This window comes from Dendrobates tinctorius, unplaced genomic scaffold (genome assembly GCF_039654945.1).
Source record: "Dendrobates tinctorius isolate UK_male_01 unplaced genomic scaffold, ASM3965494v1 ptg000249l, whole genome shotgun sequence".
Classification (NCBI taxonomy): Eukaryota; Metazoa; Chordata; class Amphibia; order Anura; family Dendrobatidae; genus Dendrobates; species Dendrobates tinctorius.
The window spans coordinates 2,684,304-2,705,000 of NW_027361916.1; the positions used below are offsets into that span (position 1 = coordinate 2,684,304).

General features: G+C 44.6%; 1 long non-coding RNA gene and 1 pseudogene across 2 annotated transcripts in view; both read right to left on the reverse strand.

Annotated features, from left to right (window-relative positions):
* LOC141063324 (uncharacterized) lies at positions 1-11,309 on the reverse strand (annotated as a pseudogene).
* A 93-nt stretch (positions 11,310-11,402) lies between these two features.
* The window catches only part of LOC141063266 (uncharacterized), a 32,617-nt gene continuing 23,322 nt past the window's right edge, over positions 11,403-20,697 (reverse strand). The window contains exon 4 of one of the 2 annotated variants that reach the window (XR_012224853.1): positions 11,403-11,546. This is a non-coding gene — a long non-coding RNA (uncharacterized lncRNA). Of the gene's footprint in view, positions 11,547-19,256; positions 19,457-20,697 lie in introns of those variants that run through there. The other variant, XR_012224854.1, reaches the window with a different exon arrangement.

The window sequence follows — 20,697 nt, forward strand, 5'->3', positions numbered from 1 at the left end:
TCTGGGATCTGCCAATATGGGGCTAGTTTTCTGACTGTTTCGGATAACATGATTCATGATTTTAGTTTTTTGTCTAGTCTCACTTGAATATAGGTCAATATTAAATAGTCTCCTGATGAGTCGCCTTTGGTGAGGACGACGAAACCCATAGAAATGAGAGTCTTGGAGAGTGAGTGTGTATACATCACCTCACCCTATGTACTGTACTGAACTGTGGGGTACATGTTTTTTCTTTTAGTCACCTATTGACTAACCTTCAGGGGATGAATTATGGGTATAGTTTTATATTTGGAATTAATAAAACTTAGTTTTATCCTTTTGTCAGCAAACATGAGGAATGACAAGAGACAACCCATTTAAGAAGATTCAATTTTGGCTAAAACTATTCCAACATTATGAACACAAAAAAGGCTTCTCCCCTATGTGACATCTCTGATGTTTATTAACAGTTGATTTCCAAGTAAAACATTTCCCACATTAAGAAAATGAAAAAGGTTTCTCCTCTGTGTGACTGCTCTGATGTCTAACAAGAAGCGCTTTCTGGTTAAAATATTTCCCACATTAGCAGGAAAAAGGCTTCTCTCCTGTGTGAGTTCCATGGTGATTAACCAATTGTGATTTTCGGTTAAAACATTTCCCACATTCTGAACATGAATATGGCTTCTCTGCTGTGTGAATTCTCTGATGTGCAATAAGAGTTGAATTCTGAGTAAAACATTTCCCACATTCTGAACAGGAAAAAGGCTTCTCCCCTGTATGAGTTCTATGGTGTTCAACCAAATGTGATTTCCGGTTAAAACATTTCCCACATTCTGAACATGAATATGGCTTCTCTGCTGTGTGAATTCTCTGATGTGTAACAAGAGTTGAATTCTGAGTAAAACATTTCCCACATTCTAAACATGAAAAAGGCTTGTCTCCTTTGTGAGTTCTTTGGTGTTCATCAAGATGCCATTTCTGGTTAAAACATTTCCCACATTCTGAACAGGAAAAAGGCTTCTCCCCTGTGTGAGATCTATGGTGAATAATAAGAGTCCCTTTGTGCTTAAAACATTTCCCACATTCTGAACAGGAAAAAGGCTTCTCACCTGTGTGAGTTCTATGGTGATCAACCAATTGTGATTTCCGGTTAAAACATTTCCCACATTCTGAACATGAATATGGCTTCTCTTCTCTGTGAATTCTCTGATGTGTAACAAGACTTGAATTCTGAGTAAAACATTTCCACATTCTGAACATGAAAAAGGTTTCTCCCCTGTGTGAGTTCTCTGGTGGGCAACAAAATGTGCTTTGTGTGCAAAATATTTCCCACATTCTGAACATGAAAAAGGCTTCTCCCCTGTGTGAGTTCTCTTGTGGGAAAGAAAACATGATTTCTGTCCAAAACATTTCCCACATTCTAAACATGAAAAAGGCTTCTCTCCTGTGTGGATTCTCTGGTGTTCAACACAATGTGATTTATTGTTAAAACATTTCCCACATTCTGAACAGGAAAAAGGCTTCTCCCCTGTGTGAATTCTCTGGTGTTTAACACAATAGGATTTATTATTAAAACATTTCCCACATTCTGAACAGGAAAAAGGCTTCTCCCCTGTGTGAGTTCTCTGATGTGCAATAAGATTTGATGTATTTATAAAACTTTTCCCACATTCTGAACATGAAAAAGGCTTCTCTCCTGTGTGGGTTTTTTGGTGTGCATCAAGATTCCCTTTGTGGTTAAAACATTTCCCACATTGTGAACATGAATATGACTTCTTTGCTTTAGGAGCAGTTTGTGTTTTAATGCCTCTTTTGTGACTTTGATTTTCCTTAGTAGTCAATAATGAATCAGAAGATGGGACCTGTTTCATAGGATCAGATGACAGATCTTTGCTGTGAATGGATGATGATATATCTGGAGTAATGGCATTCACTTCATCTGTCAATGGAAAAACAGATAAGGCAGGTTACAGTTAATACAATAGTTAGGGTTACTGTTAGGCTAAAGTAAGGGTTATTGTTAGGGTTACTGTTAGGCTAAAGTCAGACTAAAGTTAGGGTTACTGTTAGGGTTAAATGGTTAAAATGGCCCGTCAGTTTTATAGTGCAGAGGAGGCTTATGCACTTTTATGTTCTGACAGTGAAGAAAGTGCAGTGTCAGATGGCGATGTGGATTTTGAGGGCTTTAGTAGCAGCAACAGTAATAGATCAGAAATGAGCAGTGATTCTGGTCCATCCTCACACACAAGGACCAGTACAACAAAAAGGAGAAATAGCACTTCTGGAGAAATGTCTCCAACTCAGGGAACAATGCCCAGTACTAGTGCTGTCCCTAGTGCTCTTGCATTGGCGCACACCAATGACAAATTGCACTACAACTTTTGGGGTCCAATTTCTCCTGTTACCGTTTGGAAAAAAAATGGAGGGTGAAAAGATCATTTTTTGTGGAAAAAACATGACTTTTTATTTTCACGGCTCTACGTATTTAACTTCTAAGAAGCACTTGGAAGCTCAAAACGCCCATCACACATTTCCTTGGGGGGGTCTAGTTTCCAAAATGGGGTCACTTGTTGTGGGTTTCCACTGGTTACACACATCAGGGGCTCTCCAACCACGACATGGCAACCGCTAATTATTCCAGCATATTTTACATTCAAAAAGTTAAATGGCGCGCCTTCCCTTCTCAGCCCTGCAGTGTGCCCAAACAGTAGATTTCCCCCACATATGGGGTATCATCGGCATGCTCAGGAGAAATTGCAAAACAAAATGTATAATCCATTTTCTCCTGTTACCCTTGCGAAAGTAAAAAAAACTAGGTCTAAAGGAAATTTCTTGTTATAGAAATGTTTATTTTTTCCTTCCACATTCCATTCATTCCTGTGAAGCACCTGAAGGGTTAATAATCTTCTTGAATGTGGTTTTGAGCACGTTGAGGGGTGCAGTTTTTTGAATGGTGACACTTTTGGGTATTTTCTGTCATATTGACCCCCCAAACACTTCAAATGTGAGGTGGTCCCTGAAAAAATGGTTTAGTAAATTTTGTTGTAAAAATGAGAAATCGCTGGTCAACTTTTAACCCTTATAATCTCCTAACAAAAGAAAATTGTTTCCAAAATTGTGCTGATGGTAGACATGTGGGAAATGTTAATTTATTAACTATTTTGTGCTATATGACTCTGATTTAAGAGCATAAAAAAATGTGAATATTGCAAAATTTTCAAAATTTTTGTCAAGTTTCCTTTTTTTAACAAATAAAGGCAAGTCATATCAAATAAATGTTACCACTATCATAAAGTACAATATGTCACAAGAAAACAGTCTCACAATCACCAGGATTCATTGAAGCATTTTAGAGTTATGACCTCAGAGTGACACTGGTCAGAGCTGAAAAAATTGGTCACAAAGGCAAAAACAGGCTCTGGCATGAAAGGGTTAATATTTTGTTGCACAACCTTTTGAGGCAATCACTGCGATCAAACGATTCCTGTAACTGTCAATGAGACTTATGTGGTGCTCTGATTACATATTCCTCTGTATTGGCTTATGACAGGTCGCTGATCCCTCACTGACCTGCCCCCATTATTACATAATGCATATAATAGCATTGATATTATTGTTGATAATGCCTATAATATTGTGGCTATTGTGAGGCTTAGAAAAAAAATTACATCCAGCAAATTATCACCGGCGATGGCGGCGCCTGCGTAGTAGCGTCTATAAGAGACTACACTCATCACTGTCCCCAATCTCCTCTTTTTCCTGTACTGATCTGGCTGTTCATCACTACAACGACATTCTTAGAAGCACCTTTGACCAAGTAGCGCCCCTCACCCTCAGAACTTCCAAACACAGAGTAAAACAGCCCTGGCTCACATCGCAAACTCAACTTCTCCAGCGATGCTCTAGGAGTGCTGAACGCCTATGGAGAAAAACCTGCACACCAGAAGACTTCATCCACTTCAAATTTATGTTAAGAACCTATAACGCTGCCCTTTACCTCGCCAAACAGAACTTCTTCACCACCCTGATCTCACTAGCCAACAACCCCAAGAAACATTTTGACACCTTTCACTCCCTCCTCAGGACAAAAGCACAAGCCCCTATCACTGACATTTGTGCTGATGACCTGGCCTCCCACTTTACAGAAAAAATAGATAATATCCATCAGGAAATCTGCACCCAACCACCAAGTGCTGTGATTCCCATGGCTCACTTTCCACATTTGATCCCATCACAGAAGAAGTCTCCAGACTCCTGTCTTCTTCTCGTCCGACTACATGCACGACCGACCTCATTCCCTCACATCTCCTCCAGTCTCTCTCTCCAGTCATCACAACTCACCTAACTACAATCTTTAACCTCTCCTCGGGCATTTTCCCATCCTCCTTCAAACAAGCCATCGTTACTCCATTACTAAAGAAACCCGCTCTCAACCCATCCTGCACTAACTACAGACCAGTCTCCAATCTCCACTTCATCTCTAAACTTTTGCAGCGCCTAGTCTACTCCCGGCTTACCCATTACCTCTCCACTCACTTCCTCCTAGACTCTTCACAGTCCGGCTTCCGCCCCTACATTTGACTTAAAATGCACTCAAAGTGACCAATGACCTTCTGACAGCAAAACGCAATGGTCACCACTCTCTGCTCATTCTTCTCGACCTTTCTGCATCTTTCGACACTGCTGATCACCGTCTCCTACTCTCTAGGCTCCAATCACTGGGCATTTAGGACACTGCTTTCTCCTGGTTCTCTTCCTATCTTTCCGACTGCTCCTTCAGAGTTTTGTTCTCTGGCTCCACGTCATCTCCTCTTCCTCTCAATGTCAGGGTACCTCAGGGCTCAGTCCTTGGCCCTCTTCTCTTCTCCCTCTACACCACCCCAATTGGACAAACCATCAGCAGATTTGTCTTTCAGTAACATCTTTATGCTGATGACACACAATTATACATGTCATCCCCCCACCTTAGCCCCGCTGTACTACAGAACTCCAGTGACTGTCTGTCCGCAGTCTCCAACATCATGTCCGTTCTCTATCTGAAACTCAACCTCTCAAAAACGGAAATTCTTCTGCTCCTGCCGTCTACTAATCTCCCTAAATCTGACATTTCCCTCTCGTGGGTGGCACCATAATAACGCCATGGTAGCAGGCGCGCTGTCTGGGTGTTGTTTGACACCAATCTCTCCTTCACATCCCATATACAATCTCATGCCCGCTATTGCCGCTTACACCTAAAGAACATCTCTAGAATCCGCCTTATCACCATGGAAACAACAAAAACCCTCACTGTAGCATTGATCCACTCCCGCCTGCATTATGGGCAGCATGGTGGCTCAGTGGATAGCAACATCTGTAAGGAGTTTGTATGTTCTCCCTGTGTTTGCGTGGGTTTCCTCCAGGTACTCAGGTTTCCTCCCACATTGCAAAGATAGGGTATTTAGATTGTGAGCCCCATTGGGGACAGTGATGATAATGTGTGCAAACTGTAAAGCGCTGCGGAATATGTTAGCGCTATATAAAAAATAAAGATTATTATTACTGCAATGCTCTATTAATTGGCCTCTCCGTTACTCTACTATCCCCTCTCCAGTCCATCCTTAATGCTGATCTGTCACAGGACAGTGATATCCCACCTGGGACTATTTAATAAAGTTAAAAAAAAAATTAAAAAAAAGTGTTAAAATGATTAAAAAAAAAATTGCCAAATAAATTAGAAAAAAAAAAAATATTCCCCCAAATAAATCCATTTTTTGGAAATAAAAAAAAAAAAAAACACAATAAAAGTACACATATTAGATATCGCCGCGTCCGTAACGACCCGCCCTATAAAACTGTCCCATTAGTTAACCCCTTTAGCGAACCCCTTAAAAAATAAAAAAAAACGAAGCAAAAAATAATGATTTATTATCATACCGCCAAACAAAAAGTGTAATAACGCGCGATCAAAAAGACGCATATAAATATCCATGGTACCGCTGAAAACGTCATCTTGTCCCGCAAAAAACGAGCCGCCACACAGCATCATCAGCGAAAAAATAAAAAAGTTATAGCTCGCAGAATAAAGCGATGCAAAAATAATTATTTTTTATATAAAATAGTTTTCATTGCATAAAACCGACAAAAACATAAAAAAAGACCTAAATGAGGTATCGCTGTAACCGTACTGACCCGAAGAATAAAACCGCTTTATCAATTTTACCGCACGCGGAACGGTGTAAGCGCACTCCCCCAAAAGAAATTCATGAAACGCTGGTTTTTGTTCATTCTGCGTCCCAAAAATCAGAATAAAAAGCGATCAAAAAATGTCACGTGCCCGAAAAAGGTACCAATAAAAACGTCAACTCGTCCCGCAAAAAATAAGACCCCTCATGACTCAGTGGGTCAAAATACGGAAAAATTATAGCTCTCAATACGTGGTGATGCAAAAACTATTTTTACAATAAAAAGCGTCCTTTAGCGTGCGACAACTGCCAAATATAAAAACCGCCATAAATAGTAAATCAAATCCCCCGTTATCACCCCCTTAGTTAGGGAAAAATAATAAAATAAAAAAAAATTATTTATTTCCATTTTTCCATTAGGGTTAGGGCTAGGGGTTAGGGCTAGGGTTAGGGCTGAGATTAGGGTTAGGGGTGTGTTGGGGTTCGGGTTGGAGTTAGAATTGGGGGTTTCCATTGTTTGGGCACATCAGGGGCTCTCCAAATGCAACATGGCGTCTGATCTCAATTCCAGCCAATTCTGAGTTGAAAAAGTCAAATGGTGCTCCTTCCCTTCCAAGCTCTGCCATGCGCCCAAACAGTGTTTTACCCCCACATGTAGGGTATCAGCCTACTCAGGACAAATTGCAAAACAATTTTTGGGGTCCAATTTCTCCTGTTACCCTTAGGAAAATAAAAAATTGGGGGAAAAAATGATTTTTTTATTTTCACGTCCGAGCGTTATAAACTTCTGTGAAGCACTTGGGGGTTCAAAGTGCTCACCACACATCTAGATAAGTTCCGTGGAGGGTCTAGTGTCCAAAATGGGGTCATTTGTGGGGGGTTTCCACTGTTCAGGTACATCAGGGGCTCTCCAAAGGCAACATGACACCCGCAGACCATTCCATCAATGTCTGCATTCCAAAACGTCACTACTTCTCTTCCGAGCCCCGAGGTGTGTCCATACAGTAGTTTTCTCCCACATATGGGGTATCAGCATACTCAGGACAAATTGGACAACACCTTTTGGGGTCCAATTTCTCCTGTTACCCTTGGGAAAATAAAAAAAATGGGGACTAAAAGATCATGTGTGTGGAAAAAATACGAATTTTTTATTTTCACGCCGGGGCGTTATAAACTTCTGTGAAGCACTTGGGGGTTCAAAGTGCTCACCACACATCTAGATAAGTTCCTTGGGGGGTCTAGTTTACAAAATGGTGTCATTTGTGGGGGTTTTCCACTGTTTTGGTACATCAGGGGTTTTCCAATCGTGACATGGTGTCCGATCTCAATTCCAGCCAAAAACGTCAAATGGCGCTGCTTCCCTTCCGAGCTCTGCCATGCGCCCAAATAGTGGTTTACCCCCACATGTGGGGTATCAGCGTACTCAGGACAAATTGCACAATAACTTTTAGGGTCCTGTTACCCTTGGGAAAATAAAAATTGGGGTGAAAAGATCATTTTTGTGGAAAAAATATGATTTTTAAATTGTACCGCTGTACGTTATAAACTTCTGTAAAGCCCTTGTGGGTTCAAAGTTCTCACCACATATCTAGATAAGTTCCTTAGGGGGTCTAGTTTCCAAAATGGGGTCACTTGCGGGGGGTTTCCACTGTTTAGGTACATCAGGGGCTCTCCAAACGTGACATGGCGTCCGATCTGAATTCCAGCCAATTTTGCATTGAAAAAGTCAAACGGCGCTCCTTCCATTCTGAGCTCTGCCATGCGCCGAAACAGTTATTCCCCCCCCCACCAATCAGGTATGAGCGTACTCAGGACAAATTGCACAATAACTTTTGCAGTCCAATTTCTCCTGTTACCCTTGGTAAAATAAAAAAAATTGAACCTGAAAAAAAGTTAGATGTTCATTTTTTTTTAAATATTCAAAAAAATTCCTGTGACGCACCTAAAGGGTTAATAAACTTCTTGAATGTGGTTTTGAGCACCTTAAGGGGTGCAGTTTTTAGAATGGTGTCACTTTTGGGTATTTTCTATCATATAGACCCCTCAAAGTGGCTTCAAATGTGATGTGTTCCTAAAAATAAAATGGTGTTGTAAAAATGAGAAATCGCTGGTCAACTTTTAACCCTTATAACTTCCTAACAAAAAAAAATTTTGGTTCCAAAATTGTGCTGATGTAAAGTAAACATGTGGGAAATGTTAGTTATCAAGTTTTTTGTGTGCCGTATCTCTGTGATTTAAGGGCATAAAAATTCAAAGTTGGAAAATTGCGAAACTTTCAAAATTTTTGCCAAATTTCCGTTTTTCTCACAAATAAACGCAAGTTATTTGAATGAAATTTTACCACTAACATGAAGTACAATATGTCACGAGAAAACAATGTCAGAATCACCGGGATCCATGGAAGCGTTCCAGAGTTATGACCTCATAAAGGCACAGTGGTCAGAATTGTAAAAATTGGCCCGGTCATGAACGTGCAAACCACCCTTGGGGGTGAAGGGGTTAAAACACATTTGTTCAGAGCGGCCTATCACGTTCACTAATCAAAGTCATTGTATGTGTAAGTGTGCGTGTGTATCCCATTCACTATCTCCATCCATCCCTCAATCCCACAAGATGGTTGGACCATCATTGTAAATACACCATTGTAAATACACACCTGTACTCTGTATCTCCCCCACCTCATTGTAGATTGTAAGCTCTCACCAGCAGGGTCGTCTTATTTTGCTTTAATTATTGTATTGTTAACATTGTTACTTATGACTTGTGTTTTGAAACTGTTAAACTGTAAAGCGCTGCGGAATATGTTGGCGCTATATAAATAAAGATTATTATTATTATTATGTAATAATGGGGGGCAGGTCAGTGAGGGATCAGCGACCTGTCATAAGCCAATATAGATGAATATGTAATCAGAGCACCACATAAAGCCCCGCCCACAGCCCCGCCCCAGAGCACGAGAATCTCATTAACTGAAAACTACAAATACAGATTACACAACAGTAAACCAGAGTTGCCCTCATTTATGGTGGACCATTGGAGCTACTATGGATCCTGAGCAGAAGATTAGAGAAATAATATTGCTCCCCATTTCAGGAGAGATTGTGCAGTAATCTGAATTCCTTAGGATCAGAAACAATGTAATTTATGATGTGGAGTGAATCCATGACACCAGGGCTGGAGCCAACACATCTCCTGCAGGCGGGAATAAATGTATATTACAGCCCTCAGCCACGCACAGCTTAGAGATCTATCAGGGCACAGGTGGAATGTTTGTCCTGTAGGTTATCACAATCCTCCTGGAAGTTAGTTGGTTTTAATACAAATTGAAAAGTCAGGAGAAACGGAAACTCTGCTGTTATTGGACAGAAATTCACACTTGGCCTCACTGCACATTTACTGGTGTCGCTCATAAAAGGGAAGATTGGCCAGAAAGACTGGACCTGGTCTTGTAGGGACCATGAGACATTCAGCAGCACAGAAGGGAGAGAAGATTCATCCGATAAGATCTCAGGGATCTAGGAAGCCAACAGCATCATTACCCTCCGCTTTCTCTTACAGGCCCAGCATAAGATTTTTATTCAAGTGATTTCCTATCTTGTCAGCACATTCTACGTACGCTGTCATTTGGCTTTATAGTTACAGAGCTGGGCAGGTAACGGTCAGCGTCTCCTAATGTGAAGGAGAGAATGGCTGATGAAATTATTAACCCTTACATAAGTCAGTTCAGATATGGTGTACCAAGATGGCATCTGTGTCTTCAGACAACACCCTGGAAGGAATCCTTGGAATGCAGAAGCTGAGATACTGGATACCATATATGGAAGTGAAGCTGAAATGGACCTATCATAGACTGACACTGGCTACTCAGAAGATTGTGTGACACCCATTTCCTGTCTCTCTGTCATAAGAATAAACTTCAGTTGTGTGCAAGCCTTTGCTGAGAAAGGAGTAGACATCTAACTCTGTGTTCAGTGTGACTCTTGAAGCGTGCACTCGGCCTCTATTGGGTCAGGTACAAGCAATCATATAGATCTCGCTTTAAGGGATCACCCTCACACTAATCCCAGGGGTTAGGCGGATCCTCCAGGTTGTAAGTTCTATAGAAAAGGGCTTTCAATGCCCAAAGTCATTTGAACAGTTTTGGGTGGAGGAGAATGTTGTGGTCTAGAGGCAAAATGGTGATCATGGTAATACGGCAGGACTACCACACCGATAAAGCAGCCACAGCCGGTGACCGAGAGGAATCTGTGACTTCTCTGCATTCAGTGGTTACAACTCACCTGGGTAGTCATATGTGGGAATCTCCTCTTTACACCACTCATCTTCTCTCACATATGTCTCTGTAGTATTAATATGGGTCAGATCTTCACCCTGAAACAAATGTTGTAAAAGTCACAGACAGATGGAGAAGTCCCATCTATGATCAGCTCTAATCCTGCCATCTCCACCGTTCTCATTACACAAGTATAAAACATATAATACTGGTAGATACAGCAAGACTGAGCACAAGACCTTCACAGCTGTCTACACATCATAGAGGAGATCTCCTGACACCTTCTCCATCTACCTGATGATCCTGAGGAACATTGGGATCTTCTTGCTTACAGTCCTGTGGAAGAAGAGGACGGGGACATCTCTCTGGTGTTGTCCTCTTACTGGATAGATCTGGAGGAAACACATACAGGGATTGAATTCATTCTCTACATACAGATAATTATAGGCCGTGTGTATATAGTCCTATTACCTGGAGATGTGAGGAGCTGGGGAACCTCCATTATGACATTCTTGTACAGATCGCTGTGTCCTTCTAAATACTCCCACTCTTCCATGGAGAAATAGACAGCGACATCCTGACACCTTATAGGAACCTGACACATACAATGATACCGTCATCCCCCGATCCCATAGCGTTACTGTATAATGTCCCAGCATTCCCAGCAGTGTCACCTCTCCAGTCAGCAGCTCAGTCATCTTGTAGATGAGTTCTAGGATCTTCTGGTCATTGATGTCCTCATGGATCAGGGGTTGAGGTGGAGGCCCCGTGATTGGGCTCAAGGGTCTTCCCCATCCCTCAGACACAGGGTCCTGACAGCGATCACTAGAGGTCTTCCTCACCACTGTGTAATCCTGGTTATGGAGAGACACATGAATAAATCTCACTACAGACATTTCCAGAGTCCTCACCTCTCCAGTTCTGTCCATCTGTTATTCCCATAGATAAGAATGATGTAATGTGAGGTCATCAGAATCTCTCACCTCTCCAGTGAGACGGAAGAGGATCTCTAGGGTGAGGTGTAACATCCTCTCCGCCATCTTGTCTCTGTCCATATCCATCCTTGATGGGCAAATCAGGAAAATTCTCTTTTGTAGAAGATCTTCACTGAGAGGATCCGATATTGTAGAGACCTGAATGAGAAGAAGATGATCCGATGTAACATCAAAAGAATCCTGTGTAATAATACAATTACTGGAGATAATAAGAGAAACATATGAGGAGATTTATTATCTTACAGGGTTTAGTTTTCTTCCCTGACATCTACTAATAAAACCTATATATTTAGGCCACAGACAACAAGCAGCTTCCTCCTCGGAGTCGGCAGCTGAACATGTTCCTCATAGACTCATCTTCCATAACGCTAATTCTCGTCTCATTACCGACACTGGAATCGGCATTAGCAATACTGCAGGAGATATTCATTACACGTGACATGAGAAATAACTCCTTCATGATGAGGACGACATCTTCATCTTCTAATACGGCTCTAGAGACAGATTTGGCCAGAGTCGGTCACTGCCTCCATCCCCACCGGCCGTCTATATGAAGGTTTCCCGTCTTCCCCTCACTGGAATCTTCTATCACGTTAGATCTCAGCTCTGAGTCACACACAGAAGTTTGAGGCTTTTAGAAAAGATTTTTTGTTTCCACAATCAACGCGGACAGAAATGATTGGATCCCAAAGTCTCCATGTACAGTGATTTATGGGGATTATTTCTGGCCTAAGACTTTCCTATATTACAAGAAAAACTCCAGAAAAAGCTGACATTAAAAAGTTTCTAATGAAAAATTGGCTCCAACAATTCTTGTAAAAAGAAAAACATAAAGCAGAAGACACGTTTTACTATTTTTTAACAAGTGAAACATTTTTTTTTTACAAATTAACTCCTTTTGGAACCATAACATAGATGTACACCGCAGGGACGGCACAGGAGCGGCTGCAACAAAAACCATGGCAGTTTAAAGGGAAGGTGCCATCAAAGCCGGATGTGGCGTTGGCGTGCTTTCCACTTGCCGGATGTGGTATTGGCGTGCGTTCCACTTGCCGGATGTGGCGTCGGCGTGCGTTCCACTTGCCGGATGTGGCGTCGGCATGCGTTCCACTTGCCGGATGTGGCGTCGGCATGCGTTCCACTTGCCGGATGTGGCGTCGGCGTGCGTTCCACTTGCCGGATGCGGCATTGGCGTGCGTTCCACATGCGGCATTGGCGTGCGTTCCACATGCGGCATTGGCGTGCGTTCCACATGCGGCATTGGCGTGCGTTCCACATGCGGCATGTGGCATTGGCGTGCGTTCCACATGCCGCATGTGGCATTGGCGTGCGTTCCACATGCCGCATGTGGCATTGGCGTGCGTTCCACATGCCGCATGTGGCATTGGCGTGCGTTCCACATGCCGCATGTGGCATTGGCGTGCGTTACACATGCCGGAAATAAAAGGCTGTGGACCGCGCATCATCAAGCCAACTCGGTTGCATATTCTACTTCTATGTGGTTGAAGAAACCACAAGTTATTTTGGCGTGCGTTCCACTTACTGGAAACACTAGGTTGTGGAGTGCACGCCTCTGCCTCATGGGACACAATTAGTAGTCCGCCTTCATTTGAGTGTCGCAGATTTTTTCCTTGCGGCTCACGCACCTTTATGGCACCCTGGTGTGCGTTTCAACCACCGGAAGTACCATGGTATGTATTTCATACTCCCCTCCCCCCCCATTTAGCTCAGCACTATGGCACCTGACCTCCTATCACAAGGATAAGTCCCCTGATGACTCAGCTTGGAAGAAACGCATTGGGCCCTTCCATTGGGGTGTGCAGGGCTTGTTTAGCATAGGGGGAGCTGTGGACAGTCAGGGGGGAGTCTTGGGGATAGACTACTGTTAGCCCTTTAGGGTCTTGTAGGGAATTTTCTTCCCCTTGTCCTATATGGAGCATCCTGGACCCAGGATCTCCTTTTCCTCCCGCACCCCCTTCATGAATGGCTGAGCTTGTGCCTTTCCTCACTTATTGCTCTGGCATATTTCGGGTGGTAACTCTATTAATGTCATCCAGATTCCAGTCATTACTGTTATATGCAGCCAGAATCTGTCAGTCATTGTTTGCGGGGTTCTGTGGGATTCTCCCAGATCCATAACGTGAGATTCTGGGACTTGCTGGTTGCAGTTCGGCCATTGCAAGTGGGAATCATTCCTCCTGATCGGGCTGTGCTCCTCACGCCCCTTTATTTGTGACTTCACCGATACATTTATATTAATTCACTCTGGGGGACACAAAATTGTTTTTATCCAACTATCTTACTAAAGGTTATGTTTTATCTCCCGTCCACCACACTCCAGCGGTGATGGAAATATATACATTTCATACAGATCTCACTTGCATATATCCTTATATACTGATAGACACATTTTCATAGCTATCTTGAACCTTATAATCAATTGCTGAAAATGACCTACTAACCCCATGAGCCAGTCTGGAGAACCAGCATAGTCTCATGGTAGCATTGTCTTGTGATATATCAGCCAGCCATGGGAAAGGAGGAAGTTGGACCAGATGCACTAGCTGATATCGGAGGTTTGCTGACATTGCTAGACAATGCATAAGAGTAAATCATATGATGCTAAATCACCCTCATGTCGGACACTGCCATATAAGTTCATTTACTCAAATAGTCAATAGCATTAAAACACAAACCTTATGTTAATTGACTAACCACTCCTTTCTGTATGTAATTATAAAACCATATACGCGTATGTGCAATAAACCAGCAGAGTCCTGCTGGAAAGAGATACTGCTAACAAGGTGTTTAGGGTGTCTTTTCTGTTGAGCGCTCAATGAGACTCTGTTCTAATTAGTACAGGCCGCAGCACACAGAAATATATCTATCCAAATTTCCATATCATCTGGCGCAGAGACGCGGGGCTGTGGACGAAACGCACGGGGACCCTGCTGACCAGAGAGACGGAGGTGCCGACTAAGGCCTTGGCTCATGGGGACGGAGATTTGCGCAACTCCATAAGGTAAGAAAATCTGGTTATCTTACCAGAATGTCCCCTGTGCCCAGTCCGGGTCTGTACCTCTAGCCGGTCAGGTGTGGTCACCACCGCATTCCCAGGTAGTGTAAAAGTCCACACCCTTATCCAAACCCTGGGATAAGCCAAGGTGTCTGCTTTGGGTCCTGTTTGTGTCTAGATCCGGGATAGAGCTGGTGGAACGGTGATTGATTGTGCATGTGGTTGCTGGGAAACCGATATCTGAGATTCAACTTCCCCTGCTAAGTCCTCACAAATAAACCTGTACACAGGGAGGACAGGAGAAGCCTATCCAGGTATGGGTTGTGGGGGCTTAGAGAGATATCACTAGTCTAGTCTCCTATCAAGCTATCACATATACACCCATGCATCGGAAGGGACAGGAGTACCCAGATCGCCAGGCACGTGGTAGTGTTTAGCTTGGGGGAAATATCGCAAGCCAAATCACTTGACAGGTTGCCACCGATTCACCTGTACATCGGAAGGACAGGAGAGGCCAGCCAGGTACAGATAGTGGCAATTTTGTGGGAGTTATCACTGATTCCTGTTACCGGCGGGACAACCGGTACAGTGTGTTAACATTCCCGGGTGACCGAGCGTAGTACACCAAGTGTGATTGGCAGTTGTTGGTTACCAGAGCTGCTTGTGCTACGTGTCACTAAAGAGGGCCTCGATTTCTCCCCGGACGTCTATATGTGCATCAACGAAGATCTGAAGCAGAAAGTTTTTTTCCTTTTCTTTTACACTTCCTCTTTTGCCCGTAGGGTGCTTCTCTGATATTTTTCATATTGTCACATTTGTTCTGTACTCTGCTTTTCCCTTGTTTTATCTTGCATTTGGTGGAAGTTTTTTACTGTAGTGTGAGAATTTTTGGGAATGCTGGGTTGTTGAATATATACCATTGTCTCAGTTTGCTCTTTTGTTTCCATTGTTCTCAGAAGATTTTACTGAGAGATGCAGGCAGAGGAAAGGGGAAGTGTGTGTATCCTCCATTTGTGCACGGACATTTTATTGCTGGAAGTTGTACTGAATTTTGGATTTTTGATTTCTTTTTGGAGGTGTTCTTTTCAAGTTTTACCAACTTCTTGATTATTCTTTGTTTTCTTTTTTCTCCATTTTTTGAGTTTTTATTAGCTTTCCATTTTCTTTTGAAGTTTTTATAAATATTTTGGTTTTTTTTTGCTTTTTTCTTTCCTTTTTAAGCAAGTTTAAAAAAAGGGTTGTGAAGTTTTTGAAGTTTTAATCACCTTTATCTTTGAAGTTTTTGGAATAGACATAGTAAGTGTTATTCAGAAAGTTAAGAATGTAGATTTACAGGGGCAGCTTTTAAGCTGCAGCATGGCATAATGCATTAAGAAAAAAGGGAAGTTAGTTGAGCTGAATTGAAGTCCGCGTTTTATAAAGTGGCAGCGGATTTACAGCATAGAAGTACTGAGAGTTAGGTGAACAGGAAAGGATTATTTTTACGTGTACAAGAGAGAAAAAAGTGTTTTCAGCGGAATTCTAAGCTGTGCCGTCTGTGAGGCACCCCGCTTCCCACTCCCCCGGGAGAAGGCACAAGTCCAAGCATGCCTTCTCTGACTGCAGAAAAGGGGAAGGAGTCCGCTGCTCCTTCCCTCTCCTCCCTCTCCACTCCTCCCTCATCTATTTTTCCTCCTATATTTCCTCCTCCCTCATCTTTTCCCTCTGTCTTTCCTCCTCCCTCATCCCCCTCGTCTTCTCTCTCCCCTCTTCTTCTATCACCTTCCTCCTCTCCTCCCTCTTTTTTTTTTCATCTCCCCACCTTTCCACTCTCTCCTCTACCCCTCCCTGCTCCTCACCCTCTCTCCCACCTCTCAGTTCATTGTCACCAGCTGGGCCAGTGCCAAATCCAGAAAATGAGGTGTCCTTATCTCCACAGGGCATCCTCTCTAAAGAGCCAGCTAGGATACCAGGAGAAGAAAGTGAAACACTCCCTACACATAACACCACAGGTGCCCCCCCAATACAACAGCTAGCAGAAGGGAGGTGTGAGTCATCAGCGTCTGCAGCTGCTGGGTCTTACAATGAGGATCCTAAGTGCCAGGCAGACCTGCAACCTCAGAAGAGGGGAGCACCCACACAATGTCACAGTTTCTCCTCTGATGAATATGAAGAGGGGACATCATACATGCTGCCCAGTACTAGGTGAAGAAACCCACAGACACCAAGTAGGCAGGGGCAGATAGAGCCAGAACTCTTACACTATGTGCCCTTCACCCCTAGTCAGGTGTTGAGTATTCTGAAAAATCTGCCAGACCCAGATATGGACCCCATGCCATTTTACTGAAGAATGCAGCAGAGCCAGCAAACATCTGCAATCTGGATTGATCTCTGGTCCATAATGGAATTAAAAGCAGGTGAAACACTCTGGCCAATCATGAAGGAACACTTCAAGCTTCCATCAGAATTAGATGTGCACTCCTGGGAGTCAGGATCAAAGCTAATTGAGCAGCTCAGAGAGTAGGCCAAAGCCAGACAAGCACTCAGCCTACATAACATGAGCCAGGCCGAGACAGAGTCTGTAGACAAGTTTCATGGCAGAGTGAGGCAAGTATTCCAAGACTTAGGCTTCACTATTCATGATCAGATACACAAACAAATGTTGGCAGAGGCCTTTAGGCATGGACTAAGAGAACCAATCAAGAAGCTGCTGACAGTGACCAGGCCTGAGTACAGGTCAATAGCCGTAGATGCCCTGCTCGCAGTAGCCAGAAGAATTCAGTCCCACCCAGGAGTGCGGAAGACAGCCCCTCCTATGGTGGCCACCGATGTGGAAGAGCACCCACCCTGCAGGGACGGGAGACCCATCAGGTGTTACAACTGTGGCAACCTTGGTCATTTCCGGAACCAGTGCACAGCACCCCGGCAGCCCAGGACATCACGCAGGGGAATAGGCCAAGCAAGAAACACAGGAAACAGTGAAGAACCCTGTCTATAGGACAGAGGCAAGCCAGGTCCGCAAGACATCACACCCCTGACATGTAAAATTCCATCAGCGGACCCAATACCTCAAATCTCCGGGGGTTGTCATATCTTTCCTTGTGGACACTGGTGCAGTCAGAAGTGTGATGAGGCATGTGGAACTCCCCAACCCCTCCTGCCTATCAGAACACTGTGTCTTGTGTGGGGATTGAAGGTCAAGTCAGACATTCCCAGCTTAGGGCCCCGTCACACATAGCGACTCACCAGCGATCCTGACAACGATATCACCTTGTCAGGATCGCTGGTGTGTCGCTACATGATCGCTGGTGAGCTGTCAAACAGGCAGCTTCACCAGCGATCAGTACCAGTGACACACGGGTAACAAGCGACGCACGTCGCTTAGTTACCCGCATTGTATCTTAATTACCAGCGTGCTGATGCAGAGAGCTGGTAACCAAGGTACACATCGGGCTTCTAAGGGGCGCGCACCCCTTAGAAACCCGATGTGTACCTTGGTTACCAGCTCCAGCTCGCTGGTCTCCCGCCTGTCACACGCAGTGATGCGTGCTGGCCAGCGGGAGACCAGCGACCCCAAATATGTACAGATGTTTCAACAACGATCAGCGATACCCGGCAGGGGGGCCAGTCGCTGATAGCTGTCACACACAACGATCTCGCTGGTGAGATCGCTGTTGCGTCACAAAAAATCGCTATGTGTGATGGGGGCTTTACAAGCCCCTGAGCGTGTGGACACAGCCAGGACACTCCATCCTGTTTCAGTTTATGGTGGAGAGCAGCCCACCCCACCGGATGAGAGACATTGACATGACATTTTCTCCACCTCTGACCCAAGAAGAATCAATCATGCTGGTGGCCCTACAAGAGCCTTGAACCGGTGCAAGCCTACTCAAGGAGGTGCTGGATATAGTACCCAATAGCCTGTGGCCCAAGGGAGACTTCAAGTTGCGCCAGGGTGGGTGTCACTCAAGTTTGGAACCCCGTACCCTCACACTGCCCAGCATACCCTGTCCACCACCCAGAGTCAAACTGTCTCTGACCAACTGGAGGTCTGAGTGGAATCGCTGTTCAACAAACGGCCGAAGAACTTGGGTATGGGCCAGGAAATTTTCAACCCAAAGGGACCTTACACGCTTCGTGAAATGGCTGCACTGCTTCCGGCTCCAGAGGATCATCTTGGACAAGATTCTGAAGGTGCTCCCTGAAGTTTATCCAGGCCCTGGACCAGAAGAAGGCCACTCAGCTCCTCAAACTGGTTAACAAATGCTGACCTGAGATCAAGCTAGGTGAAAGGAACGGCTGCTTGCTGTTAAAGAATGTGAAAAATGAGGATGAATGAACTCCTGGAGATCAACATCCAACACTGCGGAGACACCATCACATGTTTCTCAATGCAGTGATTCTAGAGCAATGCCCCCCCCATCCCTTATGGGAAATATGTAAAAACATGCAAAACACAAGCCGTGGAGACACCATCACATGTTTCTCAACGCAAGCAATGACTAGCCAGGTCTTTCCCCGGGAAGGAACAACCACGGGAAGGGAAGTCTCCAATGAAGGAAACCACCTATGCCAAAACATGGTATCCATCCACAGACAGCTGTTTCGGGGTATTGCCCCTCATCAGTGTGGAGTAGGAAAATGGCCAGTAGAAGCAATGTCTAGAGGCATAGGTGGTTTCCTTCATTGGAGACTGCCCTTCCTGTGGTTGTTCCTTCCTGGGGAAAGACCTGGCTAGTCATTGCTTGCGTTGAGAAACATGTGATGGTGTCTCCACGGCTTGTGTTTTGGCTGGTAAAGAAGATGTCCCAGCAAAAAGACCCCCTGTGATCAGAGCAGGAGTTACCACAATGACCGCCTTGGTGGAGAGCAAGAAAGCTCAGCTGAACGTCATCTCTGATGAAGAGGACCCCAGTAAACGGCTTGTTTCCCTGCCGGCTCTGTGCCAGAAGATGGTAGTCCCTCACAGAATTGTGAAGAGCAAGGCCAGATTGAGCCACCTCGTCCATAGGAATCATCGTGCAGTCCCAGCTTTTCCCAATCAGGAGGAAACCTGTGAAAGGAGAAGCAGCCAGGTTCAGAATGGTGCATGACTTGAGGGCTGTGAACAAAGCAACCATGTTTGAAACCCCAGTTGTGCCAGATCTGCACACTCTGCTGTCAAACATGCCAGTCACAGCAACAGTGCTCACGGTGATGGATCTGTCCAATGCTTCCTTCAATGTTCACCTGGACGACCTGAAAACGCACAAGGGGGGTGCAGAACACATGGACAGTGATGCCCAAGAGGGCCCAGAACAGCCTTTCACAGCTCACCAAAGCATTGTCCTCCATCCTCGTCAACTGGATTGCAGAACATGCATAAGTCATCGACATCTCTACCTGCACAGCCCTTTCCTCATCTCCTCTACTCTACCTGGTGGAGAAGCAACGCAAGTTCTGGAAAAACAGAGTCCAGGTGTCAAAAGCAAGTTACGTTCCTGAAGACACCGTATTGCCCGCCAGACAAACCGCTTGACAGATGACCGGAAGACCGCTGGCCTTCCTTGGTCTAGTCTCGTACTGCAGAACTTGGATCCCTGGTGCTCCAGTCTTAATGCAGCCTCTGTACAATTGCATCAACGCATTGCAGCCTTCATCTCGTACAGGAAACTGAAAGACTCCATAGTCTCTGCGCCAGCTCCAGGCCTCCCTGACTACGAGAAGCCATTCCATCTTTACCGAATGGAAAAAGAAGGTCATGCCACTGGCGTCTTAAAACAGACCCACAGAGGAAAACCAGAGGCCTCTAGACTACCTCTCCGCTGGCCTGGATCCAGTTGCAAGGGGGGTGGCCCTCCTGCATGAAAACAATATTTGCAGCACACGCCCTCCTGGACAAGGCTGCTGATGTCATTATTGGACAACCAATGGAGATTCTCTCCCCACCACTCTTCAGTGCTCTCAGCCGTTGCCTGACTCTACTCCCACGGGGGGGATGCAGATACATCTTCCACCGCCATTCTACTCCCACTCACAAGAGGGGGATGCAGATACGGACTCTTCAGAGAAAAATCTGCAGGATACCATAGATCTGCAGTAACCAGCAATCAAGACATCCTATGGTCCAGAAGTTTGTCAGTCCAAGAAGCAGAACTGATAGCGCTGACGAAAGTACTCGCATGGCATGGCATGGCACACGACTTCGGACCCATCTGGGCTGCAAGAGACTTCATCATAGCAAGCGGGTCAACCGTGAAGCATCATGGAGCCATCAGGGACCTGCTGGATGCTCTTCAACTTCTAAAAGTGGTG